The sequence below is a fragment of the Cervus elaphus genome, chromosome 2 (assembly GCF_910594005.1).
Source record: "Cervus elaphus chromosome 2, mCerEla1.1, whole genome shotgun sequence".
NCBI lineage: Eukaryota > Metazoa > Chordata > Mammalia > Artiodactyla > Cervidae > Cervus > Cervus elaphus.
Window position 1 is genome coordinate 30,476,511 of NC_057816.1, and position 18,946 is coordinate 30,495,456.

An 18,946-nucleotide genomic window follows, 5' to 3' on the forward strand; every position below is an offset into this window, starting at 1 on the left:
AACTCCAATCTTACCAAACACAGTGCTCCAAAAAAGAGTGATAATAATGATTTGCTTTTTAAAATGTTCAGATTATTTATATGTTTGTTCTGGTTTGCAGTAGTGCAGTAGTAGAGCTGTCTTATATCACATAAATTCCTCAATTCACTAACAGAAACTCCCAAGGAGATTACTGTGAGTTCATAACTAGGGAACAGATACTATGTGAAAGAAAGCATTTTGGAGGTACTGAGGATTACCTGTATTTGACTGTCCAGAGAGCTAAAGATTAGAAGAAGCTGGTTGGAGTTTCAAGACTGAGTTAAGTTTCATCCAGGCAATAGCAATCTCAGAAGCCCTGTGAGTGAGTCCATCAAAAGGGCATAACTTTGCCCAGACAACTTGAGTGGACAAAAATTTTATTTCATACCCTATATGTGAGCAAAATGAGGAGAAGATACTACCCCCAGGAATGAATGCCCTTAACTGTTTAAAACCTAAAGTAATGTTTTAATAATTAAAACAATAACAATAAATAGTATTACTCAATTTTTATGCCCATGAACTGTGCTAAGAGATGTACACATCTCATTTAATTCTTAAAATAACCCTAAAATTTTTTTTACCAATTATATTTTATATGTAAGGCTATGTTAAGTGAGACTGAATACCTTTATGAGGTTATAGGTACCAAATAGGTTTTTCGTTTCCATTAGAATTGCAATTTTCTGTTTCATTCTATAGAAATTATCAAATGAAATAATCTTACAGAATTGAGTTTTAATTATCTCAAAACTATCCATTTGAAAGTTCAGAAACTATGACTCAAAGACAGAGATACTAATGTGGTAATGTTAAATTTTTAAGATGTTTGTAAAAAAGCAATTGTTAAAGTTGTTAAATACAGACATTATTAAAAATTATATATTAACTTAGACTTAAATATGTTATATTAAGAACAAAGGTAATACATAACTGAAATTCATAATTTCCCAATTATATTCTCCTAGGTTTAGTATAACCTATACTCTTGAGATGATTTAAATCTGTTGTATATTCTTGTGAAAATACAGGTCTTTTCACTTTGTCAAAGGCTTGGTGATTTGGTAGACTGAAATAGGCCATAGTAGAAATTTATCAATTTATAAAACAAAAATTAGCAAATGCTACAAATCAAAGATTGATTCATTGCCTTGCTGACTATTTAGAATGATGGGGGAAATTAAATGTGCATCATATTTTTAGCCATTACATTGAAAATGGAAAACAAAAACAATTTGGGGACATAGTCTTCTGACATTCAAAAATTACATGTAATTCAGTGAAGAAGTCATTTACAACTGTGGTGAATGAACAAAGTCTTGACATAAGTTTTTCCTGTTTTACTTTGGATTTATACATGATTATAACTGAAAACAGTAAATATTCAAGTCAGAACTGCATTTTATTTTGTATTTTTAATTGCAACTATAGGTTGACTACAGTAGAGAAGTTAGGGAAAAAAACAGCAGATATATTATGGGAAAATTAGCTAAATACATTTTTAATAAAGAATATTATAAAATTTATAATTATTTGTAAGTTGTTTCTGTCAGGGGCATTTGTAGTATCCTTGGCTCTGTCTCGTCACAGCAAAAATTTGAAGGAACGGACGGACCAGTGTTACAGCCCTGTGTAATTTCCTTGGATGGCCCAGTGTTACAACTCCGTGTTACAGCTCGGTTTTATTTAGAAAGTAAAGGAAAATACATCCTTGAGGTGTGTGGGCAGGCCAACCCAAAAGACGCAAAGAGAAGAGAAGCCCCCAGCCCAATTTTGGCTCCTCTTTTTATATGTTTTTTCTCCTTCCCCTGAACCTGCCCTATGTAAACTGGGCTAGCCAGGAGGGCTGCTTGTTTTACCTGAGGTCCTCACTCCTGTCCTAGGACCTTCCTTTGTTCTATCTTCTCAGGCTTTTCCCTTCTTTGTTTTTTAGCCACCGCCATTCTGGACTCCTTTTTCCTATTCTAACTACTTAGCATTTCCACCTTATTTTCCCCTATGTTGGCTTTATTCTCAGCTAGCCTCTGCTAGATTATGACAAATATGTCCACCAGACCTCAGCTAAAATTCTACCCCCTCCAAAACCTCAGTGGGAGGAGGATTTGTGAATCTGTTGGCTTGTCTGGGTCATAATCATTCATTGAAAATGTGATTGTTGCTATGGAGCTCAGATTAGCCGAATCTGGGTTATCTTCAGCATACTCTGGACTGCAGGATGGGTTTCAGTATCAGCATAGCCATAGTAACTGAGTATTGGGATGTGTTATTTTCCTCAGCATAGGAGATGCGTGTTTGTCCACAATACATGCATTCATTTGGAAACTCAAGGTGTAGAATATGAAAGTAATTTACCTCATGTCACAAAGTAAATTACTAGAAGAACAGGCATAACTCCTCATACCCAGGATCATTAATCTTTCTATTGCCCCAAACGGTCTTGGGTACAGAGTTTTGAATTTAAGCCTGATGTCATAACAAATATATACTCTTTGAAAAGTGTATTGCTGCATTGTCCATGTTAAAAGTTTCTACAGTTTAATGAAAATACTCTCCATAAGTCTTAGAAAGTAATTTTAAAGACAGTTTCAAAACTACTGACTAAGCTGAATTTATATATGTGCTGTGTACTCAGCCATGTCTGACTTGTTGCAACCCCATGGGCTATAGCCTGCCAGGCTCCTCTATCCATGGAATTTTCCAGGCAGGATTACTTAAGTGTGTTGCTATTTCCTACTCCAGGGATCTTCCTGACCCAGGGATCAAACCCACATCTCTTGCATCTCCTACATTGGCAGGTGGATTCTTTACCAGTGCACCACCTGGGAAGTCCCTCAAATTTATGTGTTATGAGAGTCCCTTGGACAGCAAAGAAATCAAACCATCAATCCTAAAGGAAATCAACCCTGAATATTCATTGGAAAGACTGGTGCTGAAGCTCCAATACTTTGGCCACCTTATTGGAAGAGCTAGTTCATTGAAAAAGTCCCTGATGCTGAAAAAAATTGAGGTCAGAGGAAGGGGGCACCAGAGAATTAGATGGTTGGGTAGCATCACCAACTCAATGGACATTAGTTTGAGCAAACTCTGAGAGATAGGGAAGGACAGGGAAGCCTGGTGTGCTTCAGTCCATGGGGGCGCAAAGAGTCAGACACGACTTAGCAACTGAACAAGAGCAAAAATATATATGTATTTGTAGTTTTGAGTAAAATATGAAGTATATCTCTATAACCATAGTCATTTATTGTATAAAATCATCCTGTCCAAAGAAAACATCTCTATTTTATATATACAACTTATTTGGTTGTAAAAGGTAAACTAACACAGTTCATAGCATGTGATTTGTTTGCAAAATGTTTTCCAGATATGAATGTTTAAGTCTGTTCCTTAATTGCTATAGTATTAAAGCAAAAACAGACACATAAATGAACAAAAGCTTTGAAGTGACCTCTCCTATGTATATATTATTGCAGAAATCTTAAAAATCAATATAAAGAAAAATTGCCCATTACCAAAATAAATAATAAATTACCAACATTTCCAAAAATTATTAAAATAAAACAGGAGGCCCTAGCAAGAATTTAAAATTTGCATAATGGAAAGGCATATAATTATCTTGAAGAAAAAAGTTAAATATTGTCCCTTTGTGTATTTTCCCTAAATTAATCAATAAATTCAGTGCAGTAGAAATGCAGTATCAATAAGATAATTTTATAGGTTGAAAAGTTATATTAAAATGTTTTGAAAAATTGGAAAAAAATTCAGAAAAACATTATTTTTCAAAAAGAAGCAATGAAAAAAGAGCAAGCTTATAAAACTATTAAAATATTTTAGTGTCTGTAAAGCTGTCTCACAGAAATTCCAGACATCTAATGTTATGCATATGCTAGTAATCCTAACAAAACAGGAAAATGTAGATTTAATTATATTAAAATGGATAGATATTTTGGGAAAATAATTTATATCTATAATTTATATCACTTATCAAAAGATGATCTAGATAGAAAAAGAACTGAATCCTTTTTTTCAATATCAAAAATTCTATGCTATAGTAAATCTTCTCAAGCTACTGAATATGTCCTACTAAATATACACCCTAATTAATGATCCAGAGAAGAGATCTTTTGGTAAAAAGTAAGACTGGGAAACATGAGTGACCATTTCTCTTCTCACCACATTATTTAGTAACATGTTCCAGCCATGAAAAATTCAGTGGGAGAATCATGTTTAACTTTATTAAGTCCAAATATATTTGATTATACAACATATTTCCGATAATACTGACAAAATAAAATCATCTTATTTTGAAGCAAGTGTTTAGGGAGACAACACTTTGAGAAATATAAATTACAGTTGTTGGAATAGTTCCTAAAAATATAAATCATTAGAAATTTAGAAAGGAAATATTTGTATGTTTGACCATAAGCATTGATTTTATTTCTGAGTAGTATAAGTGCACTTTACATTAAAATTAACTACATGAAACTTGTGACCAGAATTTCTTGTTCATTAGATATTCTCAGCACATAGTTCAGTGAGTAGTTACTTCATATCTGATAACTTCTAAAAAATAATTAAAAAGAGTCATAGAATAAGGAAGTTTATTCATTTTCATAGTATAAGATCAACAACATTTGAAATAGATAAATAGACAAGAGGGATAAAGAAACAATTCATATGAGAAATAATATGTATAAAACTATGTTTGACCACACTAGGAATGACTCCATTAGGAATTTTTTAAATTACATTATTAAAAATGAGTCATAGTTTATGTATATATTAATTTAGGGAAAACAAAATAATTACTATTAAACAGTGGTGAAATTAATGTAGAAGTGATTCATTCAGATATTCCATGTTTTGCAAATTATATCATTCTTTAAGAAAACAATATGGCAATAAACAATGTTAATAAAGCCAGTGAAACACATGAGCATATATATTGATTCCATAAAGATACTCTTGAATGTTTCTTAAGTAAATTTTCATATAAAGAAAAAGGTATGTTCTTAAAAGATGCTTATAATGAAGCACATTTTATGTTTTACTTTATCTCTTCTTTTATTCCATCATGTAGTTGGAATAAGCATTCTTTTGATTTTCTATTGAAAACTAATTCTAGGGAGGAAATGGCAACCCACTCCAGTATTCTTGCCTGGAGAATTCCAAGGACAGAGAAGCCTGGCAGGCGACAGTCCATGGGGTTGCAAAGAGTCTGCCATGACTGAGCGACTAAAATTGGAATCTACATGGTTAGAATAAGTCCATTATGGAGAATCCTCTTCTCTCTCTCTCCACACACACACACGAACAAAAAGCTAGTGTGGGGGTGTCGCAGGACTTAATGCAGGCTGTTTATAACAATATTCTATCCTTGTGGTCCCAGTTACTGGTTGAGGATTGGAGTGTGACCTTACCTAAGCCAATGAGATGCATACCTAACATTTGGTATTTAAGTGCTGGGAAAGAAATGGTCTTTCTCACTGTTAGAATTATAAGCTATCAGAGTATTCAAAGCTGGACTTGCTTGCATCCATCATTTATGGTCACTTGGAATAAACTGACCACAGAATGAAACCAATACTAAGAGGAGAGCAGAAGCAAGAAAGTTCTCAATATCAGTTGAAATCCTGGACCTAGTGATAACTGAAATTTGGGGTTCTCACTGCCCTGTCTGCACTTCTTGTTCCTTCAAAGGCTGACCTGCCAGTAGTGTGCATGGCATAATAAACCACTTGATAATCTTAATCAACCAATCCTCTGTTTGACAGAATTGTTTTAAACAATAATTACACAATATCCAGTAAGTATTATTTCCTTAACTCATTAGTTTGGTTTTAAAACATAGTTCTCCACAATTAAGAAAAATAATTTTCCATTTTAAAGGTAGTGTTTACTTTTAGTTAAAATTATATTTAGTTAAAATATATATATAAACTGTTTTCATATGAACTAAAATTTATACTTTTTCCATATTTTAAGCTTTTTACATAGCTGGTTAACAATGTTGTGATAGTTTCAGATGAACTGTGAAGGGACTCAGTCATATACACGTATCCATGCTCCCCCAAACACCCCCCCGTCCAGGCTGGCACATAACATGGAGCAGAGTTCCACGTGCTATGCAGTAGGTCCTTGTTGGTCCATTTTAAATACTGCAGTGTGTACGTGTCCATCCCAAACAAATTAGCAACTCAAACTGTTATTCTTGTTTTAAATTCTGAACAAAAATTTAAAACCCAAATACTCCTATAGAATTTCAGAATTGCAGTAACTGCAGATTTTCCTTTATAATCTCTCTGATACCAATGTTTACCTTTATGCTTACATGCAGCAATATGTAATGCCACAGAGTGTGGAGGCATATTTGCATCTGAAACAAGGCTAGATGAATTGAAAGCATTGCATACTCTCCACAGGAATCAGAAAATCTGAGTCTGTATGTGTCTGTCAACAGGGAGTTATCTAAATTAACTTGTGTATAAGCTAAGATGTTTATTGCAAGATAAATGAAGAAAAAATTCCTACATGGAAAGTCCTATGTGAAAATCAATGGTAATCATAGAAGATACTTAGAATTTATAACAATTTTTTTCAGGGAGGAATTTTTTTTTTTTTTTATCACAGACATTATTTAGGTTTCCACTGCATGGTTTAGAAGTAGACTGTTTTTAGATATCTTTGTGAGGTTTAAAACTTCTTTAAACCAGTACATCCATTAATTACCTGAATCAGGCAGACAATTCCTTCTGTGTTTCCCTAGGTATACCTTTGGTGCCTGGCACATGTTCGCACTCAAAATGTCATTTGAATGTACAAATGAAATGGAACTCAGAGGAGCAATTTGAGGGAGGTTTATACACCTAGAGTTCTGATTTGGCAATTTGAGAAGTGCAATAAATATTTAAATGCAGAAGTCAAAGAGGCTGTTAGATACAGTACCTGAGAGCTCAGGAAGAATTCCTGGCTAGAAATGGGGGTTAGAAATTCATCAATTTACACATCTTAATAAACATTTGACATTCAATGAGATTACAAATATAAAAGAGTACTGGATACTGAGCACTGGAGCAAGCAGACATTTGGAGGTCTTTGGAGAAGATAAAACTGAGATGAAGCAGAGAATGATGGAGGAATAATACTAGATGGATATGGTTTCAAGGGAGATCCAGAAGACAAAACCTTACAAAAAAGAAGGGAGATGAAATCATATCAAATGCTATTGGAAAACTGAGTGTGAAGAAAATAAAGATTATCCCCTGACTTTATGTAATTGACAATATAATTGTCATCAGAAACTTTTTGTAAGGTGGGTGGAATAAGTTGAGGAAAGAATAAATTGTGCAGTATAGATAGCAAGGTTAAGCTAATATTTTGAGATGTGATATAATTCAAGAAATAGGCGATGAATGTGGGGTTGAGGAATAAGTTTTTTAAATGTTTGTCTTGGAGACATACTTATGTCCAGTGAAAATAGTAGCTTTACAAATATTTGTAAAGCCAAATAGCCAAATAGCCAAGCCAAATAGCCAAGACGTGGAAGAAACGAAATTGTCCATCGCAGATGAATGGATAAAGAAGAAAATGTAGTGTGTGTGTACACAAACACACACTGGAATATTTCTCAGTCATAAAAAAGGAATGCAAAAATGACAACTGCAGCAACATGGTGGACATAGAGATTATCCTACTAAGTGAGGTCAGACGGACAAAGACAGATATCACTTATATGTAGAATCTAAAAATTGATACAAATGAGCTTATTGACAAAACAAAAATAGATTCATAAACATAAAAAACAAATTTATATTTACTAGAGGGGGAAAGGGGGAGGGATAAATTCAGAGCTTGGGATAAATTCAGAGTTTGGGATTAACAGCTTCTACTATATGTAGAATAGATAAACAAGCACCTACTTATAGCACAGGGAACTATATTCATTATCTTTTAAGAAAAAAGAGAAAGAACATGATAGAATAAACACAGAAAATAAATGATATAGATAAAGGAGACAATAGTTACAGGCTAACAGTCTATCATAAAACAAAGGACATTTCAGTGCTCTCCTGAAGGACAAAAGGAGGGACAGAAAGGAAGTTTAGGATAAATTAAATTATGGTGCATAAGCTAAATGGAATGATCAGTTCAGTTCAGTCCCTCAGTCTTGTCTGACTCTTTGCCACCCCATGGACCGCAGCACACCAGGCCTCCCTGTGCGTCACCAACTCCCGGAGTTTACCTGAACTCATGTCCATTGACTCAGTGATGCCATCCAACCATCTCACCCTTTGTTGTCCCCTTTTCCTGCCCTCAATCTTTCCCAGCATCAGAGTCTTTTCAAATGAGTCAGCTCTTCGCATCAGGTGGCCAAAGGACTGGAGTTTCAGCTTCAACATCAGTCCTTCCAACGAACACTCAGGACTGATCTCCTAATTTAGGATGGACTGGTTGGACCTCTTTGCAGTCCAAGGGACTCTCAAGAGTCTTCTCCAACACCACAGTTCAAAAGCATCAATTCTTAGGCACTCTCAGCTTTCTTTATAGTCCAACTCTCACATCCATACATAACCACTGGAAAAACCATAGCCTTGACTAGACGGACCTTTGTTGGCAAAGTAGTGTCTCTGCTTTTAAATATGCTGTCTAGGTTGGGTCATAGCTTTCCTTCCAAGGAGTAAGCGTCTTTTAATTTCATGGCTGCAATCACCATCTTCAGTGATCTTGGAGCCCAGAAAATAAAGTCAGCCACTGTTTTCCCATCTATTTGCCATGAAGTGATGGGACCAGATGCCATGATCTTAGTTTTCTGAATGTTGAGCTTTAAGCCAACTTTTTCACTCTCTTCTTTCACTTTCATCAAGAGGCTCTTTAGTTCTTCTTCACTTTCTGCCATAAGGGTGGTGTCATCTGCATATCTGAGGTTATTGATATTTCTCCCAGCAATCTTGATTCCAGCTTGTGCTTCATCCAGCCTGACATTTCTCATGATGTACTCTGCATATAAGTTAAATAAGCAGGGTGACAATATACAGCCTTGATGTACTCCTTTTCCTAATTGGAACCAGTGTGTTGTTCCATGTCCAGTTATAACTGTTGCTTCTTGACCTGCATACAGGTTTGTCAAGAGCAGGTCACATGGTCTGGTATTCCCATCTCTTTCAGAATTTTCCACAGTTTATTGTGATCCACATGGAATGATATGAGTTATTAAATCATTAGAGGCCATCTATACTATAAATAAGAGAATGGCACAACATTTATTTAAAACTATGTAAAAGTTAGATGAATAAAGAATTTAAGGGAATATAGAATATTTCATTCACTATGGCAGTTAATTTATGTGATAATATTTTTACCCAGCATTTTAATCATGTTACTCTTTGTCAGTTTTTCTGCAGAGAACTTTTGACAAGCTATTCAAAGATAAATTTCTGCAGGCATAATAAAACTGATTAAATAGTTTAGTAAGATTAAAGTGAAATTTAATTTTTCTCAATGTGACTGACACATAAAGCAGTGAATTTCATAGCAGGAAAGGACAGAGAACTCATCAGAAATACTTATAATAAAAATGAAAGAACACTTCATATTCAATTTTCATTTAAACCATTTCTTTATTGAAATTTGTTTCTAAATCTAGAAAATAAATGTCAAATAACTTTAATGCTAATTTCAAACTTTACTGTTTTTTTTCCTCCATTATGTTTTCCAATTTCTACTATCTCATTTGACTTACGGCAAGATAAAGTCACATTGTTAGCATATCTATTTTATTTTTATTATGCTACAACTCTTACAGGTTTAATTCATCTTACACAGGTGGTTCAATTTCAAGAAAATAGCTTATTTCTTTGAATGCTTTGGTCTTACATAAAGTATATTTTGCTCTTCAGTATAAGAGGGACTCTAATCCTGGGTAGGCAGAAGCAGAATGTCCCTTGACATTAGTAAAGAAAGGATATTGCAGCTATCAACCCTTTAGCCTGCAGTCACCGTGACTGTGCACCCTGAGGGAATTCGGGATGGAGAAAAACAGAATACTGGCCTTAGAGAGTTAAGGTTCATATCAAAGGGATGATTTCAAAGAGCCCAGGCTCTTGCTATCTTCCCACACATAGAAAAGAGCTAAATTCATTAACTTGAGGTGTTTGTTTATCCTTCAATTAGCAGAAATCGTTTGATGTTCAATTACCTGGTTTGTGCAAAGCTGCTGTATATCCTGGCTCTTCCCTTACCTCCTCAGAACAGTCCCTCTAGCTGTCTGAGAGCCTGTGAGCTGGGTTTGAGCCCTCAGTATATCCGCCGAAGGAAACATAATTCTCAACTTTAAGGTCATGTGTTTTTTCCAGTCAGCAAGTGACATCAATGTTATTTAAAATAAATATAACATTTAAAAAAATAAAATACAACTTTATTTTTTTAAAAAATAAATATATATATTAATAATAACAACCTTACCTACGTGGATTCTGGGCTTCCCAGGTGGCGCTAGTGGTAAAGAATCCACCTGCCAATATAGGTGACCAAGAGATGCAGGTTTGATTCCTAGGTCAGGAAGATCCTCTGGAGTAGGAAATGGCAACCCACTCCAGCATTCTTGCCTGGAAAATCCCATGGACAGACTACCCTGGCAGGCTATAGTCCACAGGATTGCAAAGTCAGACACACACAACTGAGCACAGAAATGCTAGCTGGATTCTACCATTGATTTCCTAATTCAGAGAATCTGGAATAACCTTTGCCTTTCCTTCAGAGACACACCTGGTGGAGCAGGAAAATCCTATATATTCTGTAATTTCTCATCTGTTTATGACTTCCCTTTCTTTCATTATCAGTGTTTCTTATGAGTAATACTGAAGCTGGATTTGGGCTTATTGCCTGTAATCTGCTACTGCTTCTACCTACCACTTTCTAGATTAATCTATTTTAATAGATTAACATATATATTTTTAAAATTTCATACTCACAAGAGATTCTGGATGCAGACAAGGTTTTCCTCCCCAAATCTATTGAGAAGCAATTGACAAACATAATTGTATATGTTCAAAGTGTATGACATGATTTCTTATAGGCATATGTATTGTGGAATGATGACCAAAATCAAGATAATTAACACAGCCATTATGTCACATAGTTAACTTTGTGTGTATGTGATAAAACCACATAAGATCTACTCTCAGAAACATTCAAGTATACAATAATAACTGTAGTCACCATGTTTTACATTAGAGCCTCAGAACCTAACCTTGTAATTGAAAGCTTGATCTGTATTCCCCCAATTCTTCCTCATGTCAGCCTCTGACATCCACCATTTTATTTTGCTTCAATTGAATCCGCTTTTTTTATGATTTCACTTAAAATTTATAGCCATATGAGAAGTGGAATATTTGCTGTCATATCAGTAAACAAGTGTGTCATAGTCATCAGTGACTGCAGCCCTCCAGTGTGAGCTAGTAAGCCCTGAGGGAACACAAGAAAGAAAAGTAGACCTGCCATGCAGCAGCCGTCAGACTGCAGTCACTCCCCGTGGTGAGCCCCAGGGAAGCTCAGGATGTTAAAAACACAAGCCATTGCCCAGGACAGCTGAGATGCGTATCAAAGGAATGATTCCAACAAGCCCAGAGTCTTGGATCTTCCCATACATAAGAAAACACTAAATTCCTTAACTTGGGTTATGTGGTTTTCTCTAATGAACAATAGTCTTTTGATGTTCAGTCTACCTGTGCTTTGCTCCAAAGCTTCTATAGAGTCTGGCTCCTCCCCTTGCTTTTCCATAATAGTTCCTTCAGGGTCACTTGAGATGCCGTCTCCCGGGCTTGAAGTCCTAAAAATGCCCACCGAATAAAACATAACTTTCAACTTTTAGGTTGCAAATATTTAAGTCAACACATACAATAAACCTCAGTTTTATAACCTCATTGCTCTGTAGGGCTTGAAGGAGGCATGTTATATGCTTAATATGACTTGAGATTTCAGAAGACCTGCCCTCATTTCTTTATGTGTTTTGTTTTTGTATTTTGTTTGTCTTTTGCATGCTGAAGGGAAAGTATTAGGAGCAAAACTGAAATCCAATTCCTACTTTTCTAGTGAAAGTTCAACCATGAAAGTATAAAAGAAAAAAAATGAGAGGAAAGAAGGCAGGGAGGAAGGGTGGAATGGAGGAAGGAGGAGAGGGAGGAATGAAGATGATTACTAAATATAATGACAGACTTATCAGCAGACACACGAATGGTAGTTACTAGTGGGAAAATACATAGGTATAGAATGTTTTTAAAGGTTGAATCTGTTATATATAGGATTGAGTATAATAAATAAACATGGGTTCTATAGAATTGCATGTTATACATCCCTATAAAATGTCATATACTTATCAGAGTATAAAATGGAGATGTTGCATCTCCAGAATTGCTTCATTCTTTGTAATTAATGCTCTGTTTGCAACATTGAGAGAGATCCATGACAAAAATAGGAGTTAGAGAATATTCTTCTGTGGACAGGAAAGATCTAAGATAGATCTTATTGCTTTTCCTGGGGCTCAGAATTACTTATCTCATTAAATTTACCAGTGAAGTTTGACACTGGCTGACACTGGCTTCCTAGGTACCACATCTTCAGTGGTAAAGATGGTGGTGGTTTAGTCGCTCAGTCATATCCAGCTCTTTGTGACCCCGTGGACTATAGCCCATCAGGCTCCACTGTCCATGGGACTCTCCAGGCAAGAATACTGGAGTGGGTTGCCATTTCCTTCTCCAGGGGATCTTCCTAACCCAGGAATCGAAAGTTATGACCAACCTAAATAGCATATTAAAAAGCAGAGACATTACTTTGCCAACAAAGGTCCATCTAGTCAAGGCTATGGTTTTTCCAGTGGTCATGTATGGAAGTGAGAGTTGGACTGTGAAGAAAGCTGAGTGCCAAAGAATTGATGCTTTTGAACTGTTGTGTTGGAGAAGACTCTTGAGAGTCCCTTGGACTGCAAGGAGATCCAACCAGTCCATCCTAAAGGAGATCAGTCCTGGGTGTTCATTGGAAGGACTGATGTTGAGGCTGAAACTGCAATACTTTGGCCACCTGATGCAGAGAGCTGACTCATTGGAAAAGACCCTGATGCTGGGGGGGGGGGGGGGGGGTTGGGGGCAGGAGGAGAAGGGGACGACAGAGGATGAGATGGTTGGATGGCATCACTAACTTGATGGACAAGAGTTTGAGTAAACTGCGGGATTTGGTGATGGACAGGGAGGCCTGGCCTGCTGCGATTCATAGGGTTGCAAAGAGTTGGACGCGACTGAACTGAACTGAATTGAATTGGAAAATCTGAGTTATCTTTCAATCACAGATAATAAAATATGAAGCATATTTTATTTCAGTTGGTGTGCTGTTTTCCTAACTCTTTTCCAAACGATCACCAGTAAGTAGCCATCTTGATAATTTTAAAAGATAATAAATAGGAAGTGGCTATATTGAATTACATTGTACTTTCTTTAGCATTAGAATATGAATGAAAGTGATCAGAAATTGTAAATAGTCTCAGGCCGCTAACACTACAGTTAGTATTAGGGAAATCAAGACTATTTTTCTTGAAGAAAAGTTGAATGTAACCAACTTTTAGTTGCCATGTGTCACTTTGATATAGCTGCTGCTGCTGCTAAGTCGCTTCAGTTGTGTCCGACTCTGTGCGACCCCATAGACAGCAGCCCACCAGGGCTCCCCCGTCCCTGGGATTCTCCAGGCAAGAACACTGGAGTGGGTTGCCATTTCCTTCTCCAATGCATGAAAGTGAAAAAGTGAGAGTGAAGTCACTCAGTCGTGTCTGACTCTTAGTGACCCCATGGAGTACAGCCTACCAGGCTCCTCCGTCCATGGGATTTTCCAGGCAAGAGTACTGGAGTGGGTTGATATAGCTACAGGTACTAAAAACATCTTTGCTATTTGCATTTATGTAATTCCCATGTAGGAAGGGAGGGTTCAGAGACCACAGTCTCCTTGTGGTAAATGTTTTGAAGATATGATTAGAAAATAAGCACACCACCTTTCTTGGACTGAAAGTTAATTTACGGTACCTTCCAGAGATGTGATTTCGATCCCTAGGTTGGGAAGATCCCCTGGAGGGGGAAATGGCAACCCACTCCAGTATTCTTGCCAAGAGAATCCCATGGATAGAGGAGCCTAGTTAGCTATAGTCCATAGGGTTGCAAAGAGTTGGACACAACTGAGCATTTTCTCAGGAGTAAGAGTGACAGACAAGGAGATAAAGGCCGCCCCATTCTAAGACAAACCTTGTTGCAATGTCTGGCCTGTAGAAAAAATTAACTTACATATGTTAAATCTGAAATCCTTCCTTGTTTCACATATTCGGTTCAGTGTATTTAAGGTGAAAATAAATGCATGCTTATGTGACAGTGTAAGAAAGTAGGGAATTTTGAAAAGTATGATCAACTGGAGATGGTCTACCCTTGACTAAAGGCATCTAGAGGTGTCATGTTGTTTATTTATGTTTCTTTTCTATTATAATTTATCATGGATATTGAATATAGTTCCCTGTGGTATACAGTAAGACTGTGTTATTTACCTTTCTATATATAATAGTTTGCAAGTGCTGGTTCCAAACTCCCAATCATCCTTCCCCCTCTTGTTGGCCCAAATCTTGACTTTCTCTGCCCACCGAAGCAGAATAAAAAATACAGAGATAAAGTTTGGAGGAAATAGAAAGGTGGCTTTAATTCTCAGCTGGCAGAGAGGATGAGACTCATGCTTCAGGAACTGTGCCCCACCTCCATGAGCAGTCTAAGGGCTTAAATAAGATGAGGGCTCATAGTCAGGAGTCAGTGATGAGGAGTAAAAGTATTAGGATCTTGATTTCTTTCTCTCACATTGTTTCCAAGACAGTCATCAATTCAGTCACTCAGTTGTGTCCAACTATTTACGACCCCATGGAGTGCAGCACGCCAGGCTTCCCGGCCCATCACCAATTCCTGGAGCTTACTCAAACTCATGTCCATTGCATCAGTGATGCCATCCAACCGTCTCGTCCTCTGTTGTCCCCTTCTCCTCCCACATTCAATCTTCCCCAGCATCAGGGTTTCTTCCAGTGAGTCAGTTCTTTGCATCAGGTGCCAAAGTATTAGAGTTTCAGCTTCAACATCAGCCCTTCCAATGATTATTCAAGACTGATTTCCTTTAGAATTGACTGGTTTGATCTCCTTGCTGTCCAAGAGACTCTCAAGAGTCTTCTCCAACATCACAGTTCAAAAGCATCAATTTTTCAGCACTCAGTTTTCTTTATTGTCCAGTTCTCAATCCATACATGACTACTGGAAAAACCATAGCTTTGACTAGATTGATCTTTGTTGGCAAGACAGTCATAGGCTGGCATTAATAACCCAGTAACTGAATCTGGCAGTTCAATGGCTCTGCAGCCTTCTTTCTGACATGTAAAAAAAGAAGAACTTATAGGGGAAGAGTGTTGTAAGGATAAACACCAGATATAGGATGTATTTAGTATAGAGTCAAAGTAAAATAGGTGTGAAGTGTAGCTCCTGCAGAGTTAGGGGGCAGAAAAGCAAACTTAGTTACAGATATGCAGAGATGGGCACAATTAAAGTAAAAACAAAAACAGAAAAAGAAAGAAAAAAACTAGGAATACTTGGGCCTGCTGACTGTTCTCTTTATCCTTTTTTGTTCACAAGAAAAGGAAAGAAAAAAAACTCATTCCTCTTCTTTTTTTTCTTCCTTGTCACTGCAACACCCTGCCCCTCTTTCCTCTTGGCAACCACAAGTCTGTTCTCTACGTCTGTGAATATGTTTCTATTTCATAGACAAGTTCATTTGTGTCATATTTCAAATTTCAGATACGCAATATCATATGGTATTTGTCTTTTCTTTCTGGCTTACTTCACTTAGTATGGTAGTCTCTGATTCTATCCACATTGCTGCAAATGGCATTGTTTCATTCTTGTTGACGGCTGAGTAGTATCCCACTGGGTGTCTGTGTGTGTATGTATGAATGTATGCATATACACCGCATCTTCTTCATTCATTTGTTGATGGACATTTAGGTGTTTCCATGTGTTGGTTATTGTGAATAGAGCTGCTGTGAACATAAGAGTGAGTGCATCTTTTCTAATTAGAGTTTTGTCCAGATACATTGGCAACTCTGCTTTTAGAATTTTGAGGAACCTCTATGAATTCTGAAAGCCACTATGGAGAGGAACCTCTCCATAGTGGCTGCACCAATTTACATTCCATCAATGACTTAGGAGGGTCCCCTTTTCTCTACGCCCTCTCCAGCATGTGTGATTTATAAATTGTGGATTATGGTCATTCTGACTGGAGTAAGGTGGTTCCTCATTGTGGTATTGATTTGAGAGTAGACATATAGGAGAGTCTGTGTTGGTGGTCTGCCTGGTTACAACCTCAGCTCTTCCAGTTGCTATGTTTCTATATACCATATTTGTGCCTATGTTACTGATTTTATTTTACCTACTTTATGATGTAATCTAAAGAACTGAATGTTATATATATATTACTTAAATTTAGGCCTTGCTCACATTAAGTTCCCAATAAATGTTAAATACTATCTTTCTTCATACTCTTTTCCTCTTTCCTCTCACCTGATGAGAAGGGCCAACTCACTGAAAAAGACCCTGATGTTGGGAAAGACTGAAGGCAGGAGGAGAAGGGGATGACAGGATATGATGACTGGGTGGCATCACTGACTCAATGGACACGAGTTTGAGCAGACTCCAGGAAACGGTGCGGGCCATGCTGCAGTCCATGAGGTTGCAAAGAGGTGCCTGAACAACACACCTCCCTATGCTCTTGTTACTAAATCAAATATTAAGAGATTATTTTCCACTTAATGTGTAGCTTTTAAGAAAGCAACTTTAGTATTGTAACTGCACAAATTATTTACATATGTACAATATATTAAACACACAAGCACACACTGCGAGGAAGAGACTGAAAATTCACCAATAGAGTCATCTTCATTTCTTTTAATAGCACAAGTAGGGAATTGATTAATGAATCTTTTTAACATATGTTATAGTTTTTAAATTACTAGGATTTTTAATCTCTGTAGCACCTTGTATTTTTATTTTATACTAGTAAATGGAATAAATACATGGAAATACATTTTTTTAATCAGTGGAACATATTGGAGATATTCTCTTGGGGAAATAACTGTTTCTAATTTTTCACTCTTTCTTCCCTTAGAACTGAAAAACAACAAGGTGTTTAATTTTATTAAAAGTAGTTTTATGTCAATAAAGATCTGAACCATTAAATTATGCATATACTAATTAAAATGATATCCAATGAGTGAAATAAACATTAATTATGGTAATTTAAGAATTTTAAAAACTGTTTCTGTCCTGAAATTATGAAATTATGCATATTTTTTCAAAAATTTGTCTCGTTTGAAATAGTCTAAAATATTTTCATTGACTTTCTTTGATACATCAATTTGTAACTATTGTTGTTCAGTTGCTGTCCAACTCTTTGTGACCTCATGGACTGTAGCACACCAGGATCCTCTGTCCTCCACTATCTCCTGAAATTGTTCAAATTCATGTCCATTGAGTAGTGCGACTATCTAATCATCCCAATCCTCAACCACCCCTTTTTCCTTTGGCCTTCAATTTTTCCTAGCATCAGGGTCTTTTCCAATGAGTCAGTTCTTTGCATCAGGAGGCCAAAGTATTGGAGTTTCAGCTTCATCATCAGTCCTTCCAATGAACACCCAGGACTGATCTCCTTTAAGATGGCCTGGTTTGATCTCCTTGCAGTCCAAGGACTCTCAAGAGTCTCCTCCAACACCACAATTCTAAAGCATCAGTTCTTCAGTGCTCAGACTTCTCTATGGTCCAAACTTTACATCCCTACATGACTACTAGAAAAACCATAGCTTGGACTTCATGGACCTTTGTTGGCAAAGTGACTTCTCTGCTGTTTCATACGCTGTCTAGATTTGTCATAGTTTTCTTTCCAAGGAGCAAGTGTCTTTTATTTCATGGCTACAGTCACTGTCCGCAGTGATTTTGGAACCCAAGAAAATAAAGTCTGTCACTCCTCCTCCTTTTTCCCTATTTGCAGTGAAGTGATAGGACTGGATGCCATGATCTTAGTTTTTTGAATGTTGTTTCAAGCCAGTTTTTCCACTCCTCTTTCACCCTCATCAAGAGGCTATTTTGTTCCTCTTAATTTTCTGCCATTAGAGTGGTATCATCTGCATATCTGATATTCTTGATATTTTCCTCAGCAACCTTGATTTCAGCTTGTGATTCATCCAGCTTGGCATTTTGCATGATGTACTCTGCATATAATTTAAATAAGCAGGGTGACATATACAGCTTTGTCATACTCCTGACTTTCTTTTGTTACACCAATTTGTAGCTATCCCAGGCAATTTAAGTTCTCTATTTAAAATTATCTAAAAATCTAACCCAATCCCAATTGTAACAACTAAATGAAATATTTCTTAATTACTACATTCGTCAGGTAGAAATTATTTCTGTAGGCCACAATGGAACATTTAATTATAAAGGCCATTGCATCAAATTATATCTATTTTTGAACTTCTAGTCAAAGCATCTAAATGACTTATTCTCATGTAATTTTGCTTCTTTTAATTGGAAATTCTTTTGTTAAAGAATGCTTTGTATTAGATTCTAAAATTCATTTTCTTCTGTTTTGATTAGCGAAAACCTAAGTCACAGTTTCCAGGTTTTGGTTAAATCTATAATTGTGTATATTTTACTTAAATGCCAATTTTAATTTTAGAATCTTAAAAAAGGCTAGCACAAAGAAAATGTAAATTATCTGAAACTAATCTCAGTTTGCAGACTTATATTTAGGCAATAGAAACATAAAATTTGCTGTATGGATACAGCATTTCTAGGCAAGTGATTTTATTTTACCTTTTGTG